Genomic DNA, 19,608 nt, shown 5'->3' with positions numbered 1-19,608 from the left:
TAAATGCCAAGTAGTGGAATTGCTGGGTCATAGGGGAGCTCTATGTTTAGTCTTTTGAGGAAATGCCATACTGCTTTCCATAGTGGTTGAATGAGTTTGCACTCCCACCAACAGTGCAGTAGTGATCCCTCCTGGCCACATCCCCTTCAGCATTTATTGTTATTAGTTTTCTTGATCCTGGCCATTCTAACTGGAGTGAGGTGGAATCTTAGAGTTGTTTTGATTTGCATTTCTTTTATGACCAGAGATGTTGAGCATTTCTTCATGTGTCTATAGGCCATTTTTGTTTCTTCTTCAGAGAAGACTCTCTTTAAGTCTTTGGCCCATCTTTTAATGGGATGGTTGTTACTTTGGAGATTAGTTTTGGAGTGATTCAATATTTTTAGCTGTTGATATATTTTAGATATGAGGCCCTTGTCCGTTGTATGATTGGTGAAGATCTTCTCCCACTCTGTAGGCTTCCTGATTAGTTTACTAGCTATGTCCTTTGCCATACAAAAGCTCTGCAGTTTAATGCAGTCCCACTTATCCAGCCTTTGATTTGTTGTGATTCTTGGTCCTTATTAAGAAAGTTTCAACCTGTGCCAAGGAGGCCTAGTGTATCTCCTATTCCTTCTTGTAAAGTTTTCAGTGTGTCGGCTTTTATCTCCAGGTCTTTGATCCATTTGGAGTTAATGCTACTGCAGGGTGACAAAGAAGGATCCAACTTTAGTTTTCTGCAGGTGCTTAACCAGTTCTGCCAGCACCACTTGTTGAAGAGGCTATGTTTCTTCCATTCTATTTTTTTGGCTCCCTTGTCAAAGATTAGCTGGCCATAGGTCTGTGGTTTAATATCTGGGTCTTCAGTTCTATTCCATTGGTCTTCAGGCCTGTTCTTGTGCCAGTACCAAGCTGTTTTGAGAATTGTAGCTCTGTACTAGAGTCTAAAGTTTGGTATTGAAATTCCTCCTGCACTGTTCTTTCTGGTAAGAAGTGCTTTTGCTATACGGGGTTTTTTATTATTCCATATGAAATTTTGGATTGCCTCTTCTATTTCTTTAAAGAATGACATTGGGATATTGATGGGTATTGCATTGAATTTGTAGATAGCCCTTGGCAAGATTGTTATTTTCATGATATTGATTCTTCCAATCCAGGAGCATGGGAGGTTTTCCATTTCCTTAGTTCTGCTTTAATTTCCTTTTTCGGGGTTTTAAAGTTTTCATCAAAAAGGTCCTTTACACTCTTAGTTAAGGTAATTCCTAGGTATTTTATTTTCTTTGAGGCAATTGTGAAAGAAGTTGCTTTCCTGATTGTTGCCTCATTCCTCTCACTGTTGGCGTAGAGGAAGGCAGTTGATTTTTGAGGGTTAATTTTATACCCTGTTACCCTTCCAATTTTTTGAATCAGCTCAAGGAGCTTGGGAGTAGAGTCTATAGGATTCTTTAAATACAGGATCATGTCATTTGCAAAGAGGGAAAGTTTTACTTCCTCTTTCCCTATTTGGATCCCCTTTATGCTTGTTTCTTGCCTTCTTGCACTGGCTAGGAATTCTAATACTATGTTAAAGAGGAGTGGAGAGAGTGGGCATCCTTGTCTCATTCCTGATTTTAGAGGGAATGGCTTTAGCTAGTATAGTACTAGCTGTGGGTTTGTCATACACAGCCTTTATTATACTGAGGAATGTTCCATGGATTCCTAGTTTCTCCAGAGCTTTTAACCTAAAGGTTTGTTGGATCTTGTCAAATGCCTTTTCTGCACCTATTGAGACAATCATGTGATTTTTATCCCTGTTCCTGTTGATGTGTTGAATTATATTAATTGATTTCCAGATGTTGAACCAGCTTTGCCTCCCCGTGATGAATCCAGTTTGATCATAGTGTATAATTTTTTTTAATAGTTGTTTTAAACGGTTGGCCAGTATTTTGTTGAGAAGTTTTGCATCGATGTTCATCAAAGAAATAGGTCTATAGTTCTCTTTCTTTGCTGAATATCTATCTGGTTTGGGGATGAGGGTTATACTAGCTTCATAGAATGAGTTTGGTAAAGAACCTTCATTTTCGATTTCGTTGAAGAGCTTGAGGAGTATTGTTGTGAGCTCTGCTTTGAAGACCTTATAGAATTCAGCTGTAAATCCATGTGGCACTGGGCTTTTCTTAGGTGGAAGGTCTCTTATTGCCATTTTTATTTCAGAGCTTGAAATAGGTCTCTTTAGTTGGGTTAGTTCTTCTTGGTTCAGTGTGGGTATGTTACTATTGGCTAGGAATTCGTCCATTTCTTCTAGATTCTCAAATTTGTTGGCATAAAGGTTTGAGAAGTATTCCCCCATGATATTCTGGATCTTGGTAATTTCTGTCATGATACTACCGTTTTCGTCTGTGATTTTATTTCGATATGCTCTCTTCTTTTTTTGGTAAGATTTGCTAAGGGTTTGTCAATTTTGTTAATTCTTTCAAAGAACCAACTCCTTTTTTGTTGATTCTTTCTATAGTTTTTTTGGATTCCAATTCATTTAATTATGCTTTGATTTTAATAATTTGCTTCCTTCTAGTGGGGTTAGCATTGAATTGTTGCTCTTTTTCCAGGAGCTTAAGGTGACACATTAAATTGTTGGTTTGCAATTTTTCCAATTTGATATTGTAGGCATTCAGAGCTATAAATTTTGCTCTGAGTACTGCCTTTGCCGTGTTCCAAGGGATCTGGTATTTTGTGTGCTCCTTTTTGTTAAATTTCATAAACTGTTGGATTTCTGTTCTGATCTCTTCGATGACCCATTGGTGATTCAACAATGTGTTGTTCAATCTCCATGAGTAACAGAGTTTTCGTTGGTGGGGATGGGTGTTCAGTTCCAATTTGATGTCCTGTGATGTGAGAGAGTGCAGTGAATAATTTCAGTGTTTCTGAATCTGTCCAGGTTTGTTTTCTGGCCTAAAATGTGGCCTATTTTGGATAATGTTCCATGTGCTGCTGAGAAAAACGTATATTGTGTTGTTGCTGGGTGGAATATTCTGCAGATGTCTGTTAGATCTAGTTGGTCTATATAGTTGTTCAGTTCTAAGGTTTCTCTGTTGAGTTTTTGCCTTGTTGATCTGTCCAAAGGTGAGAGTGGTGTGTTAAAGTCACCAACAATCATTGTGTTTCGATCTATATATGGTTTCAGTGATAGTAAAGTTTGCTTGATGAAGTTCAGAGCTCCGGGATTCGATGTGTAGATATTTAGGATGGTTATGTCCTCCTGGAGGAAAGATCCCTTTAGTAGTATGTAGTAACCTTCTTTGTTTTTTCTCACTAATTTTAGTTTGAAGTCTATTTTATCTGATATGAGGATGGCCACTCCAGCCTGTTTATGGGGGCTTGATAGAGTTTATTCCAACCTCTCATTTTCAAAAGGTGTTTGTTTTTTGAGTAAGATGTGTCTCTTGCAGACAGCAGAATGATGGATCTTGTTTTTTGATCCAACTAGATAATCTATGCCGTCTAGTTGGAGAGTTAAGTCCATTGATATTGAGAGTCAGGATTGAGAAATATTTATTAGTTTCTGCCATTTTTACAAGCTTTCATTAGAGTCTGTGTCTTGATAGTTTTTGTGGTACTTAGATGTTATGAGTTTTAAGTGCCATGTATTTCTCTGTATTACATTTGTGTTGGTTTTCTATGTGTAGAACATCTTTGAGAATTTTCTGTAATATTGGTTTTGTTGCTACATAATGTTGAAGCTTTTCCTTGGAATGGAATGTTTTTATTGTTCCCTCAATTATGAATGAGAGCTTAGCTGGGTACAGTATTCTTGGTTGGTAGTTATTTGACTTCAGGGTATGGCATATATCGTTCCAATCTCTTCTTGCTTGTATGGTCTGTGCTGAGAAAACTGGGGTTATTCTGATTGGTTTGCCTCTATAGATGATTGTTCTCTTCTCCCTGGCTGCTTTTAGGATCCTATCTTTGGCCTCTATTGATCCAGTTCGGATTACGATGTGGCGGTGGGATGTTCTTTTCTGATCAGGTCTTTCTGGGGTTCTAAAAGCTTCTTGTATCTGGATGGGCCTGCCTTCTTGATATTTGGGAAGTTCTCTGAGATGATTCCCTGAAGTATATTTCCAATACCATTGACCTCTTTCTCCAGACCCTCCTCAATACCAAGCAGCCTTAAATTAGGCTTCCTAATTGTATCTTGGACCTCCTGTAGCGTTTTCTCATATTTCCTAGATTTGAATTGACTCATTTTCTGTTCTTTTTCTATAACAACTGAATTATCTTCAACCCCAGAAAATCTCTCTTCTGCATTGTCTAACCTGCTATCAAAGCTATCTACTTTATTCTTCATCTCCCTTGCTTCTAATTGCTCATTTTTGATGCGTTGCATCTCTTGTTTTAGATCCTGTATGGATTTCTTTAGCTCCTTGATTTCCATTTGAGTGGTTAGCTCAGCAGCTTTATTCTCTTTGGACATTTGTTGGAATTCAGTCACCTTTTTGTTTGTGGATTCTATGAATTTGTCCATTTTTCTTTGAAAAAACTTTATTATGGCCTTCTTTATGGCTTCCCCCTTTTCACATATCACATATCACCTTGTTTATGGTTTCCTCTTGTTTAGCTGTGGCTTCCTCCCATATCTCTTTCTTTATGTTTTCACATTTTTCATTAATGATGTTTATCAATTGCATTTGTATAGCACTTGGAAGGCTCTCCTCTAGATTTGCCTCTGACTGCTCCATTGCCTGTTTATGTTGGGTGGGAGATGCTGTTCCTTGATTTGACATTTTTCTTGAGTTTCTTGTTCTGCCCTTTTGAGGATGGGAGCAAGATTAATACTAAACAAGATTATAATTTTTCAGATATAACCAACCTAGAGCTTTTTAGTTGGCTGACAATAGATATTAGCTCTTTTAGATTGGTAATAACATTCTCTGTTTCTTTTTTACAGTTACACACAAATCTAATACAATCACAAATGACCAATTTATGACCAAAACAATAAGCCCCTCAATCCAATCTCTATTGTATTTAAGTCCCTCTGGACCTAGAGTATAATTGAACACCTAGATACACAGCATTGCTCAACAACCATCAAATGTAGATCCATGCATTATAGGAGTTGAAGGATGAACAGAGGACCAGAGATAGAAAAATAATATGAAAGATGACAAGGGAGGTAGGAAAAGAATAATACAGGAGTGTAAGAATATTATAGTAATGAAGAAAGGGTATTGTGTAAGGATAACTGACCTAAGGTGATAGACAAGTAGAGTGTTTGTGTAGAAAGTTTAGATGAACTTAGATAAAACTTATCAAAATAAGAAGAGTAATAAGAAGAATATATAGAGAAAAGGGAGAGGTTGATATAGGAGATTTCAATGATACCAATTTTAGAAAGAAAAAAAGAAAACAGCAACAAATAAAACAGAACACACACACACACACACAAGCAAAAACAAAACAAAAAAAGAAAAAGAAAAAAAGAAAAGGTATTCTGAGTTCTTACCCAAGAGATATTAGGGTTGAGATGCAGGAGTTTAAAAAGCAGGTGACTGTATCAATATGGATATCATTTTTATTCAGACTGTACCCAGAGCTCTCACTGTGTTTCTAGGAATGACCACAGTGACAGCAGGATTGTGGGAAAAGAGAAGAGAAAAAAAGAAAAAAAAGAAAAAAAAAGGAATGAATCATAATATTAGAAAAAAAGTGTAGGTTAAATGGCAAAGAGAAAAATAAGAACATTTAAAAATGCAAATGAAATGGGGTGAAAATTTTAAAAAAGGGTATTCTTCATTTTTTTTTTTTTTTGGTGGAGGGGCAGGATAGGAAACTTGTGTCTCCACTGAATTCGGAATCTAAACACTTCATAAAGTCTTTTTCTCTTGTGATTTGGCTTTGAGGTTTTTCGGATGAGAGTGCTTGATTGGTAGAACAAAGCTGAAAGATCTCGGGTGGCTTTGTTTACCAGGTCTGCAGGTGGCAGAGGGGGATGGACTTCAGCAGTGCTGGGACCAAATTTCTGGCTAAGGGATCTCTGGGAAATCCTTTGCCAGTCAGAAAGATGGTGCTGTCAGCAACACCTCTCAGGCTCCAATTGCTTTGGCCTGGGTCGTTGCCAGCAGTCAAGATGGCGCTGCTCTCAGCTGGAGGGGGAGGGGCTCCCTCCCAATGCCGCTCCTGGAGCAGAAGTGAAAACTTCTCCTCAGAGCTACTCACACATTGCTGTATTCTCCAGTTCCGTGAAGCTGGCAGGTCTGTGCATGGCGGGGTGTCGGCTCTGGGCTCGCCCAGGCTCTGTGTGGCTCTGTCTGCAGCCGGCGGGTCTGTGCTGCTGTGGAGCGCTTTCTCTGCTCTGATTCAGAAGAGCCTTTGTCTCCCAGGCCACTCCACGACAGAGCTCCATGCTCTCTTTTTGTGCTGGTATTCTTCCTTTTTTTCCTCTCTGCCTGAGTTCTCTGTGGTCCTAAAGCTTACTTAGGATCAATTTCTGTTAGAGGACTGTCTCCTGCACTGCCAGTACATGAATCTTGGCAGGAGCTCAGTACGTCTCACCCTGAACCGCCGCCGTCTTCTGCCGATCTCCTCTGAACCTCTGTTTCTTGAAGCCAAGTAATTTGTTTTAACTTGTTTAATTTCTCTCTTTTTTTGTGTGTAGAAGGGTAATTCATGCTTCCTAGAACAGGCCTGAGATTTGAATAAAACTCTGTAGTTGACACCTACCAGTGATGCTTTGCAAATATGGAAATTTTGTGTTTGGTTCTTTATAGCTAATGAGTGAGTCTCAGGGAATTCAGATCTGTTGAGTCATCTGATGCTCTGTACATGCTTTGGGCATCTTAGGTCTGAGGCCTATCCATTGCTCTCATATTCAAGGAAGTAATGTCATTTAGGGCATAATACCTGGAGGCATACCTCTGTGTGGAGGCTGGATTATCACTGGACGAAGCAAGGTGAGGTCGGACCTGAAGCTAGGGGGATCACCTGGGCAGAAGAATTGCACATGGTGACTTGTTCTTTGTTGTTCCAATCTGCTTTGTGAGGTAGTGTGTCAATAAAATTGCAAACTAGTTGCAAATTACATCTTAATTTTTGAGTGACTTGCCATTGCACTCCCGTGATGATCTGATGGACAGGACATAAGACCCAAAGATGGCAATCTGATGGACAGGATAAAAGACCAAAAGATGGAAAGGTTAGATGGTGGCTTATTTCTCACTTGACCATGGGCCATGCATCCTTTGACTTTGTTTTTTTTTACATTGAGATTCTTTTTCCTTTTACTCACTTTTTAAAAATAACCATTCTTGCAGAAGCATTACCATAAGTACCGCGCAAGCATTCATCTACCTCTATTCCATTCCTATTTCTGAATCTAGGAAAAATATCCCTGGAGGTCTCATCAACTCCCCAAGTTAGGTGGAAGTTGATTTTTTTATGATATTGAGGTTCCTTTTTTTTTTTTTTGAGATTTCTAAGATCTGTTTCACTTTCAATGACTATTGGGACGAATGCCTTACAGCATACTTGCCTTTAGATTTTTACTCGGTATCCATTCCTTAAATAAATATTCATGGACTATCTTTTCAGTAAATACATATAGACCACACATTTCCAAGTTATAGATACATCAAAAGTGAAAAAATATATGTGGTACCCATTTCAGAGGAGTTGTCAGTCTATTCTGAGCTACATATTCAAACTCTTCCACCAAGACTGGCATTTATAATCTTATAAAGGACTACTTCACATATTTTCACCTATACCTAGAGAGCCATTTGTAATTCTTTATTTTAATTTAGTCAGCCATTATTGCCTTTGTTGTATAGATGTACGGGGTAGAGTGAACTATTTCAATACACGGATGCAGTGTGTACTGATCAAATCAAGGTAATGAGTATTGTTCCTTTATGTTTGGTGATTTGAGCTCTTCTAGTTATTTGTAAAGTATATAATAGGTTATTGTAACTCCAGTCAAAACACTGATCTCCAGAGTTTATTACCTTTACTTGTGTTTCGGTATTCATCATCATTCATGCGCCTCCTCCCTTTCCCGTCTTCCATCACCCTTCTATTCAGCATGTCTTAAAAAAAAGCATCCCCGTAAAGAAGGAACATGCGGTATTTGTTTTGTGTGTAATAAACTTCTATTTCCAACTTAAGCTATTTTCTTGCTCTGCCTTTCCTCATCGGGAAATGAGAAAATCTGTTTTCCTCTTTGAGTATCTTTGAAGTCATTAAAAATCTGTTGTAGGCTTGGTCAGGTCACCGTGCCTTATGATACCATGTAATTACTTAAAGTTCTATGATGTATGATTAGCTTGCATCTTTTTGTTTGTTTGTTTGTTTTTTACACAGAAAATTATTTATTATTCAGACATGAAAAAACTCCAAAAATACATTCAGTAATGAAAAATTATTCTTCTACATACAAATTTTCTTTAAAAAGTTTTATGATGAGTTCTATCAATCTGTGTGAATTAAACTCATTTCTGTTCAGTCTCTCTATAGCAAAGGCTATATGTGAACATAGAACAATAGAAATGGAGAATATACACTGCCATACATTGTAAATGCTCAATTTTCTCTCCCTGGGAGGAAGAGAAAAAAAATTAATTTTTGGCCCATTTCTGTATAGCTTGCATCTCTTACTTTCCCTCATGCTAGTATAAACTGTTTTGTAAATTTAAAGTACAGGGACTCTGTTCATGATTATCTTGTTGCATTCACTAGGTTCTTGTGATGAGGGCAAGAAATTGTGTTAGAGTGAAAAATTAATAATTGTGTGTATGTATGAAAGATAGAAAGAGAGAGAGATGGGGGGAATTAATGCTTCTTCTGGCTGGAGGTTGGTTGTCTTTGGGCTTATCACATGAGGAAAAGACATTGCTCCTAGGAAAGAATGAAACAGTCTGCATATGGTAGGCCAAAAAAGGCCCAAGGAAATGGAAATGGTTGTATTAAGGGAATGGTATGGAGAGAAGCTTGGGGGAAATTTTAGGCCTTAGGAAAACTAACCAGATACAAGCCAGTTCCAACGACTGACCTAAGAGCACAGTTTGATTGACCTTGGCTGCATTCCTGCTGGAAGGGACTGTGTGTGGGGAGCTAGAGACCAGGACTGGAACCGGATCAGGTGGCTCTCTCTGTGGCTGAGGAAGTCTCAGATATTGCAGCAGAGCAGATGGACTGAGGCAATGGTAAGTTTAACACAAAAATGTCATGAACTGCCCAAATATCAGAATGAAGAGTTTATCAGATCAGTCGATTGCTCTCACTTCCTAGACATGTTATACATTTGTGATACTCGTGTGTGTGTGTGTGTGTGTGTGTGTGTGTGTGTGTGTGTGTGAGAGAGAGAGAGAGAGAGAGAGAGAGAGAGAGAGAGAGAGAGAGAGAGAGAGAGACAGACAGACAGACAGACAGACAGACAGACACAGACAGACAGACATGATCTTTGGGAAATCTGGCTGGAGATGGAAACCTCACTCATAGCTGGAACCAGAGTTCTTCTGGGTCTTTCCTTCCTGATATCATTGTGTCAATTCAATCTCTGTGCTTATTGAAAGAAATGAACCCAGTTGTTATTAGAGAAGGTTTAAAGACGTGCAGGCATGTACACTTCTGAAAGGCAAGACGTCATATCCCAGGTAAAGCAGCCTGGCCCCCCTCCCAATCTCAGTCCTTACTAACAAGGCTTTGAGATGTCACTATTACATGTTAGGTGACAAACAGGTTCATAAAACGTTGCATTTTTCAAAACTCACATATTTCAGCATTGATTTTTCAATTGTAATAAATTGTAGATGTAATGGGATACAATTCTAGACTTCATAAATCCAGCCCAAATTGAAGTAGTTTCACTTTAAATATGGTTGTTATGTGTATCAATAACCTGAAAATAGTTCGTGAATAATAAAACAAAATCCTGATCCTTTTCATAGCTTTGGAGTTTATTAATTTTACTCAAGCCTTCTTGGTCTTGGAGCATATTTCACAATATTACCGTTCAACATATTTTTGTTGATTCATAAGGAGTGCAGAAAGAATTGTAAATTAGAATAGCAGCAAATGCTACAAGAACAGTATATTGTCATTCAGAAAATTCTCAGACTAAAAAGCCAAGCATGGTTGACAGAATTCTTTGGGAATTCCTGTGTTTCTGCTTAGGAGCCAAAGTTTGCTGCTTCATGGAAATGGCATAGTTGATGCATTCATGGATGGTATTTAAAGTGGTGTGTGTGTGTGTGTGTGTGTGTGTGTGTGTGTGTGTGTGAGAAGTTATATACAATATGTAAGATAGACTATATAATATGAATGAAATAACTAAATCATGCCATTTCAAGTTAATGTCTTTTAGTTTTATCTAAGAATTCTGTATGTCTGTACCCCTAAATAGTTATCAGGGTTTCTGATGCAATATTTTTTTAAAAAGTGCCTTTTGTTTTAAGCTTTATCTTTTGCATGTTGGAGATCAAAACTCAAGGTGTGCACACACTAGAACAAGTGCTCTGCCACTGTGCTTCATCCCCAGTCAGGGCATTTTAGAAAGGAATTCTTTGTACTCTTTTTGTTATTGTTGGGGTAATGTATAGAGGAGTTACAGTTACCTTTACCAGATAGTAGACACATTACTTCTCAAACATTGATACCCCTTCTCATAGGTTTGTCCCCATTTCCCTCTCCCACCCCCTCCCAATCATCTTGTTTTCTTCCCTTCCCTTTCCTATTTCAAATAAACAAATAAACGTATATGCAATATATCTTTGTATTCTTGACCCATAGATCAGGTGCATGATTTCAACCTGAACTATATGCTATGGCCTGGATTGTCATTCCTCCCTCTCCATTCCTATGATGATGCTCTGACTGCTGATGTGAATCCATGGGCTATTGGATGTTTTCAGATGATTAAGGTTAAATAAGGTCAAGAGTATGGACTACTAATCTAGTAGGACTGGTGCTCTCACAAAGGAAGAAGAGACACTATAACTCTCTCTTCCTCTGTGTACTGTGTGTGTGTGTGTGCATGCATGCATATACTCATGTGTACAAAGAAATCCTATGAACATAGTGGAAAGTTAATCTCTTTATTATAAGCCCAGAAAAAAATGACCCTCAGAAGAAAGCCCACCTTACTGGCAACTTGGTCTTGGATTTACAGACTCAATACTGTGAGCAATTGACTTCTCTTGCTTAAGCCCCCCAAATCTAAGGGTTTTTGTAACTGTCAGTCAGAGAACATAAATACTTCCCGTGTTCAAGTTAGGATTTCCCTTTGGGTTTTCCCAACTTACATTTTGTGATTATATACATTGCTTTCAATTTATCTTAGGGTACTGAGAATGAATTACTTTTAATTGGCTTACATGTTTACTGACTCGTATGTACAGAGGGAGATTTTACCGTTATATTGCTATACATGTTCACATACTTTTTTTTACATGTTTACATTCTATTCCAATCCATCTTAACCCCTCTATTGCAGGCTCTGCAGCCTTCCCCTAAAAATTAGCACCCCAAACAGGTTTCCTTGTTGCATTTGTATCCTTGCAAATAATTGATTTTGACAGTATTTGATCCTCCCTGCTGACATAGGAATGACAGAGAAAGCTGAGTAGAAAGAAGGTGCTAATTCCTACCCGTCACTGAGTCCGTTTCTTTCCTGTCCCCTAACGACATGAACAATCTGTGTTGGCTTTCTCAGTGCTGGTGCCCTACACATCTGCAACGTGTTATACAGTTCCTCTTCCTCTTTCTTTTTTCCATTCTCCCCTGTCCTTTTTCCTTCCAAGCTAGAAATTCACATTTATAAGCTGCATGTTATGAAGCTCCCTTCAACAGTTCCTTTAGAAATATGCTTGGGGTAGAGGAGAAGATGGAAAGGGTATCTGACAGCTTTGTGTACCCTCAACAAAACTGTTGAGTGATAGGGAATAGAAATTCACAATAGGGACACTATAAGGCAGACTAACAACATGGGGCCAAGTGACCCATTCTTTTTCTTGGTACTGCGTACCCACCAACCATTTAGAGCTTTACTTGCACAAAGACCTCTTCCTCCTCGCATACACTTTTCTCGACTACTTTACCCAGTCAACTTGCAGAGCTCAATTCAAGTCCCACTTTCTTGGGGGAAGTTTCCTTGACACCTTTGCTTATGATAGAGTCGCTTTCATTTGTGTTATTGTGTACTTCTATTTCTTGTACTTGCCACATCACCAGTGGTGCTTTTAGTAAATGTGTCACTGGCTCTGGAAACATTTAACAGCTGGGACAAGAAGAAAAGTACCCTGATGTGTGGTCACTAAAGATTTCAGCTGTATAAAGACTTCTCGGTCTGATAATAGCAAACGACCAATGACATCGCTAAACCTGTAATGGAGAGGAGATGTTTGCTAAGGTAGTAAGCAGTAAGTCATTATCCGATATTACATCCGCTATATGCCGACTTATGTGGAAATGACCTTAGGAGCTCAGAAGACAGCCAAGTAGGATATGGTGAATCCAAAATACTTGTCACTTCATACCTTTCTCCCCTATATTATAGTGCATGTGCACTTGTGTGTGTGTATGTGTGTGTGTGTGTGTGTGTGTATTGTCTGTGTTTAATGCCAAAAGTTTTGAACATTTAGCAAGTGATCACCATCTCACAGAAACTGGCTCTGTCACCCTGATGGCAGAGTCATTTATTTTTGTCATTTTTGTTTCCCCTGTGAGGATGTACGCTTGTAAAGGTACACACTGGATTTACCTGGAGGCATCAGCTTCAGAGGTACAGCAACCCACCAAATATTTTATCTATGGAGAGTTCTATACAAAACCCACAGGACCAGGAGTTTGGTTTAGTGGTAGAGTGCATGCTTAGCATACACGATGACCAGGGTTTAATTCCTTGGTACCATATATATAGAAAAAAGCTGGAAGTGGTGCTGTGGCTCAACTGGTAGAGCGCTAGCCTTGAGAAAGCCCAAGGACAGTGCTCAGGCCCTGAGATCAAGGCCCAGGACTGGAAAAAAACAAAAACAAATAAAAAAACAACACACATACACACACGCAAGAAGCTTACACCATTTCTGAAGGCTGCAGAGCAGGTTTTGTGGGCAGTTTTCTGGATGCCGTTTCAGTGATTCACCAACCCCAGTGGGAGCTACCGTTGTTGATCTTTGGGATTCTTTTTTTTTTAAACTATATTTACTTTTTATTATCTTGCTGTGATTGTTCAGAGGAGTTGCCATTCAACAAAACAGTTTAGAAATACAGAGCACGGTCACCTCTTCCAACCCATCCCTTCTCCCACATTTCTTAATTTTACAGGGTATGCATTGGATTCTTGCCTTCTTTTCTTCATTTGTCTATCCCTAGCTCCTTGATCTAATTCTTTCCTTCCTTCTTCCTTCCATCCCTCACTGCTTTCCTCCCTCCCTTCCTCCTTCCTTTCTCCCCTGCTTTCTTTCTCTCTCTTTTTTTTTTTTGTGGGTCCTGGGGCTTGAACTCTCGGCCTGGGTGTTGTCTCTTTTGCTTAAGGGTAGTGCTCTACCCCTTGAGCCACAGCACCACTTTCGATTTTCTGGTGGTTAATGGGAAATAAGAGTCCCATCAACTTTCGTGCCCAGGCTGGCTTTGAGCTGTGGGTCCTCAGATTCAGTCTCCCGAGTAGCTAGGATCATAGGTATAAGACACAGGTGGCTGGCACCAAAGTTTTTAAGCATATATTTTCTGATGTTTCTGATTTAGTCTGAGGAATGACACTGTTTGACTTCTCCCTTGAATCAATTTTAGTTCATACATTTGTGTCCACGTGCACATCGATCATTGGCTATCTCAAGAACTGCTCACAAGCTTACCGTACACTGTTGCCAGAGCCATTCACATCCCCAGTGGATAGCATATCACAAAGTACCCAGTCCCTGCAGAGGGAAGGCTGTGGAGGAAGGGGTCTCTTTCCATTGCAGATAATCTCCAGAGGGACAGGGGAGATGCTAGGTCAAGGATACTGGCTCACTTACCTATCACACTCACCTACCTAGAAGGCCTTTTGCATATAGGAGATGCTGAGTCCATGTTGGCTGAATGACACAAACCAAAGTGTTGAAAGCCCAAAATAGCCACAATAAAGAGTGATGACCTTTAAAGTGAAGGATTTGTTTGGACAGCTCACTAAATCATTCTGAACCAGTACCTGTTACATCCAGATAAGCCTGACTTAAGCAATAGTATTCTGAATGTTAATGTATAACTTCCTTGCTTGGAATTTAAAACATTTCTGCCTAATAATAATGATGTAAGTGATAGTGAGCTCTTTAGACTAGTCCATAAAATGTATCTCTAAAACTCAAAATATTGCTGATCTATGGCGCTAATAGAGAATATTTTCTATAAGAAAATATTTTCCAAGGGAATATTCTACTAGAAAATGCACCTCAAGTTCAAAGTCTGGTGCTAGATTCCTTTTCTTTTCTGTTTCACATCTTTGGCAATAAGTAGTCATTTTTCCTTCCTGACTAGACTTTAAGCACCGTGGATAACCACATCTGAAGCTTTGTGCTTTCTAGGCAGGCCCTCCAACTCTTGAGCCATTCCTAACCCGTTTTTTGAGGTAAGGCCTTGTTTTTTGTCCAAGCTGCCCTGAACTGTGATCCTTCTATGTACACTGCCCGCTCAACTCAGATAAGAAGTATTTGCCAGCTCTTGGTTACATTGATGTCTCACTAATACATTGTTCGGGATGACCTTGAACTGCAGTTTTCCTGATCCCAGCCTGCTGAGTAGCTTGAATTACAGGTATGAATCACTGTGCCTGGCCAGGAATATCTTGCTATAATTCTAGTTTTAGTCATAACAAAGAAAGTTAAGTTCTGAGTGTCCCAGTAGAAGACAGAAGATTCTGATTAGGGAAGAAAGTTTAATGGCTATAATATAAAAGTAAATTGTATGTGAAATATGTAAGAGACATGGTGAGTGCTTCATAGAAGGGTTTTCTGCATTATGCTTATTTAATTAAGACCAGAGTTTTCATTGCAAAAGAATATAAGCTATATGGTTAAAATTAAATTAGAAGAATAAGCTACGTTAAATTTGCATAGAGATTTTCTTTAGTAGGTCTTACCAGGTGAGTGAACCATACCTTGGGGATATTAACTCTGGCAGTTCTTAAAGAAATCACGTAGTAAATTACTGCTACAATGAACCCAAAGATACCCAAAAGAATACTAAGAAGTGCTTTAAGTTTCTGGGGACAAGATCATGTCTTATTCACTGTGTTACTTTGCAGGAATTGGCACTCTGTTTAACAAATCGGCATCCAATAAATGTCAAGTGAAATGATTCCACTTGACAAAAAGCTAAATTTAGAAAAGGAAGCATAAACTAGAATACTAAAACCAAACCTAGCAATGCCTACATGATAGCCCATTAGGAACTGAGTAAGATTTGTGGATTAGAAAGCTGATATACTGCTAAGAGGAGCTGGAGTTTAGGAATCATTACTGCTTTTCACAGAATAGTTCAAAACCTTGGCTTCTGGGGAGCATGGTTTTTCCTAGAGGCCTTGAGATGTGATGATGCAGTGACGGGTTGTAGCAAACCAGTTGTTGATAGAAACACTGCTTCCTAGGTGATGTTTCTTGTGTGGAACATTTAATTGCTGGCTCAAAACTATAGAGCTTTATTTTACCATGATGATGTTGTCTGACAATATTCCAAATTGCACTATTCCATCAGCCTCAGACCTTCTGATGGATAGAAAGCCATACTATGGCTACATAATTTTTCATTCAAATTCAAGTGCTATTCAGATCAAAGAGAGGCCAAGACAATAGACATAAACCAGAACTGTTCTGAGTAACTAGGATTTTGTGAACTAGCGAAGTTTTTAGAGGAGCTTGTAGTTGCTAAAGCTTGGTCTATCCTTCAGATAGATTTGAGAAGAGCATACCAGATCAGAAGATGATATTCTCTTTCTGGATTGCTTCTCATTAAGTACATATTTATTATCTGAGTTTAAATGACAGATGCCAAATTGGTTGAGGTTAAACATAGAATTTAGCAGCACTTGAATTTGGATTAAGGGTTAAAAAGAAAAGCAATGAGAGGGCACAGAAGCCCCAGAAACCATCAGAGCTTGGGATCAGAATGTTGTCAGGCTCTTTGCTTCTACATTTGGCCTCGATTTTCCCCGTGGGTGGCAGTTTGTCTGTGTCATTCTTATGCCAGGGCTTTTATACTGGGAGGTAACTCTTGGCCCATGGTGTCTGAATTCTAAAGTTCTGACCATATTTATCATTAGAGAGGACAGGTACCAAGTTGAGTCTGGCTAAGTACTAGAATGATAGCTTAGCCAGCCAGGGACCCACAGCCAAGAGGTTGAGTCAGGCAGGACCAAGGTGATTTCTCTAAAAACTACAGTGGAGATAGGGAAAGGGAGAAGCTCAAGAGGAAGGACCATTTGATGGTGGGAAGACAAATCCAAGTTTTGATGCATGCCCATCTGCATGTGTGCATTGGCACATACGTATAGAGGCCATTAATAAGACTCTTGTGTGGACTTGTTCTGGAATCACTGCTGGGCCATGGGGGAAAATGATGTCATTGTTCTTATCCTTGCATTTTCTTTTGCAATTCCTTATGGATGAAAGGCCTGTGATTTGGAAATAGCTTGCTGGAAAATGAGTTGTGGGGCTAAGAGACCGAGGAAAGCTAACTGACCCACCTGGGCATTGAACCAGAAATTCTGGTCTTTGTAGAATTATATTCTAATCAACCGAACTGAGCTGTGAGAGCATAAATGATAACATGACATTCAAAATGGCGTGTTTTTTTTTATCAAGCTGGCCATAAACTTCCATTGTTTGCAATTAGCTTGTTCCTTAACTTACCCAACAAAAACTCAAAGGCTAGGTGACTTCCAAGGTTAGCCTGCCTTCCAAGGTTAAATAGCGGGGTCAGGGGGCTGTGATTCCTTCCTGCATTAGGACATAGGCTCCTTTGTCTTCTTCATCTACCTTACCTGAGTACAATATACTACATATTTTTAATATAAACTTGGGGGTGGAGAGTAGAAAACCTACTTCCAACAAGGTTATCGGCCAACTCTTTCTATGGCTCTCTGATTAAGGGTTGTGTCATGACGAAAATAATTGCTTTAATTAGCCATCAAACAGACTTCAGGGTCGGCATGACAATGGGTTTCTTTCGGTGTTTGATTTAGTAGAAGCAGTTAATGATTTTGTTTTTATTATCTTTACCCCCTGCTTCAGAATTATTTACTTAGCACATGGAAGGCAACAGATATTTGTTATTATAAAATCAATTTCATGCCTGACTAGACCATCTCTTCCACCTTTGTCATTACTCTTTGAGCTTTGGGTGTTATCGTAGACTCATTTATGTTTATACAACTAGATGGTAATGGGCCCTACCAATAATTATTTGGGGAATTTGAGTCATATAGCAACAGGCAATACATTTTCATTCTCATTTTTAGAGCATTTTAATGTATTTCTGTCCCCCATTTCTCTTTGAAATTTCTATCCAATAGAATTATGCCCGCAAAGTCAGGGAATCACATAGCACTTTGCTTTGTTCCCCTGCATGATGTGAAGAAGGGATTATAAACCTAGAATGGAGAATCAGCTTGAAAACAGTATGACGTACACCCATGGACTCTCATTTTGGTTAAATAGCATTCTTTCTTGAAATCTTCATTTATTCAAGTTATGCTCTCTTTTCCCCAGCTTTTATGTAAGGTTCAAGGTGACAACCATGACTTTTTCTAGAATGTCAGTAGTTGCGAAGTTAAGTAATCTAAATGCCATTAACATTCTTTTCCTCCCTCCCTCTCTCCCTTCCTTCTTTTCTTTCTCCTCCTTTCCTCCCTTTTGTTTGTAAATTTGTAACCTCTTTCTTTGACTTTTTTCCTTTCCTTCCTTCATTTATTCCCTCCCTTTCCTTCTTTTTCTTTTGTGCTGTTAGTGGTTCTGAACTCCCCAAACATAAAATGATGCCTGCAAGTCTATGACTGTGAAACACAGGAATAAATCATGATGGAGGACTGTGGATGTGGAGAAGTGATTAGCTTGGTTCTATTAGAGTGTGGCCATTTTATCCAGTATGCCTCAATTTTTCCATCATGCCTTGATAGGCTCTGACCACTCTCAGTGTGAGATTTCTGTCTGTGAAGTTGTACTAAAGATAAGTCCAAAATACATTTGCTACCCCAATTGTCTGAGCAGCCCATCATTTTTCAGCTGAATCAGGATTCTTAGCTTATTCACCCTCTAATCCTACCTCCTACTCAGTAGAGCTGGACATAGGACACTCTCTTGGCTGGTACTTTATTTCCAACAAACCTGTGAAATCTGTGTCCCTAATGTCAACATATGATCTCATCATCTAATCTTTCTTGCAGATTAACTGGGATCTAAATACCTGAACACTGTTGTCTTTTTTTTAACATGGGTAGGAACTCTTGGTTGGCTATGTTCTGAAAGTTGAAAATGATCTGAATCTCAATTTCTTTCTTTACAGAAAGTACTATTGTAAATATCCATCTTACCTATGACTCAGTTATGCGAATCCAAAAGAATGTAACATGTGTATCTCATATAAATGGTTAAATATTTATTATTTTATATCATTACAACTCAAACGTCTGCATTTATGTGGAAAAACAATCTCTATGATCTTTATTGTTTAACTTTGATATCTCCTGTTCTGGTAGTTTATTTAACCTTTGGCAGAGGTTATGTGAAGATTCATATGCTTACAAGTTTGTCAGATGTATCTAGAATGATCTGTGGAATGAAAATGCTTCCATGCTCACTGATTCTAGCTTTCTGTCTCCCATGGCATTCAAGAATCTGTATCCGTAACAAGCACTCTGCATTTTTTTTTTTTGCTATTGCTGACATAAGAAGATACCAGGAGTTGGTTGCCTATTCAGAATAATGAGAAATTTATTGTCTCATAATCATGGAGATTGCTAGAACTGTCTGTTTATTTGGGCGGGGTGGGGGAAGTGATGGTTTTAACTTAGGGCCTCACAGTTATAAGGCAAGCACTTTTACCACTGAGCCACATCTCCAGACTTTTTCTCTCTTCTTGATAGGTAAACATTGAAAAGAGAGTGAATTAATTTTTTTCAAGTCCCCATTATGTTCTTGAAAGAATTAAATATTCACTTACAAGATCTACTGCTACTTTTAGCCTAGGATATATACTATTCTTCATTTCATTTAGACATCCTCCAATTTTTATACATATTCAAAAATAATGTCACTCTTTTTCTGGAATGCTTTTCTTATGTCTCTACCCAGTCAAACCTTCCCCACTCAAGTCTAACCTAATTCTCATTGTATTTCTTTAATAGCATGGTATTACAGGAAAGGTAGCTTTCCCCCTCAAGTCTAGATTTAGTTCATCCTCTTATATTATCTAGTATATTATAAATTGGATACAGAGAGACTCAATTTGCTCTCAGAGGTATTTCTCACTGTATCTATTACAAGGTAGCACCCCTAGTATGTGATCAGTAAATATCCATCTTGTTGAATAGCTAATTGAATGCAAAGACAAAGATTAGAACTCTTAATGCTATTAGTAAGAATATTTAAGAATGCAAGTCTCCAGAAAGGTGATAGATTTTCCAGATGT

The 19,608-nt window shown here is 38.6% G+C and overlaps 1 protein-coding gene across 1 annotated transcript in view; it reads left to right on the top strand.

Annotated features, from left to right (window-relative positions):
- The window catches only part of Hs6st3 (heparan sulfate 6-O-sulfotransferase 3), a 638,339-nt gene that overhangs the window by 151,376 nt on the left and 467,355 nt on the right, over nucleotides 1-19,608 (top strand). The gene's annotated exons all lie outside the window — the stretch shown is intronic.

Source organism: Megascapheus bottae, chromosome 11, assembly GCF_031878675.1.
Source record: "Megascapheus bottae isolate mThoBot1 chromosome 11, mThoBot2.hap1, whole genome shotgun sequence".
Lineage (NCBI taxonomy): Eukaryota > Metazoa > Chordata > Mammalia > Rodentia > Geomyidae > Megascapheus > Megascapheus bottae.
The sequence above is the reverse complement of the archived record's forward strand: the minus strand, read 5'-3'. Positions and strand labels throughout refer to the sequence as shown.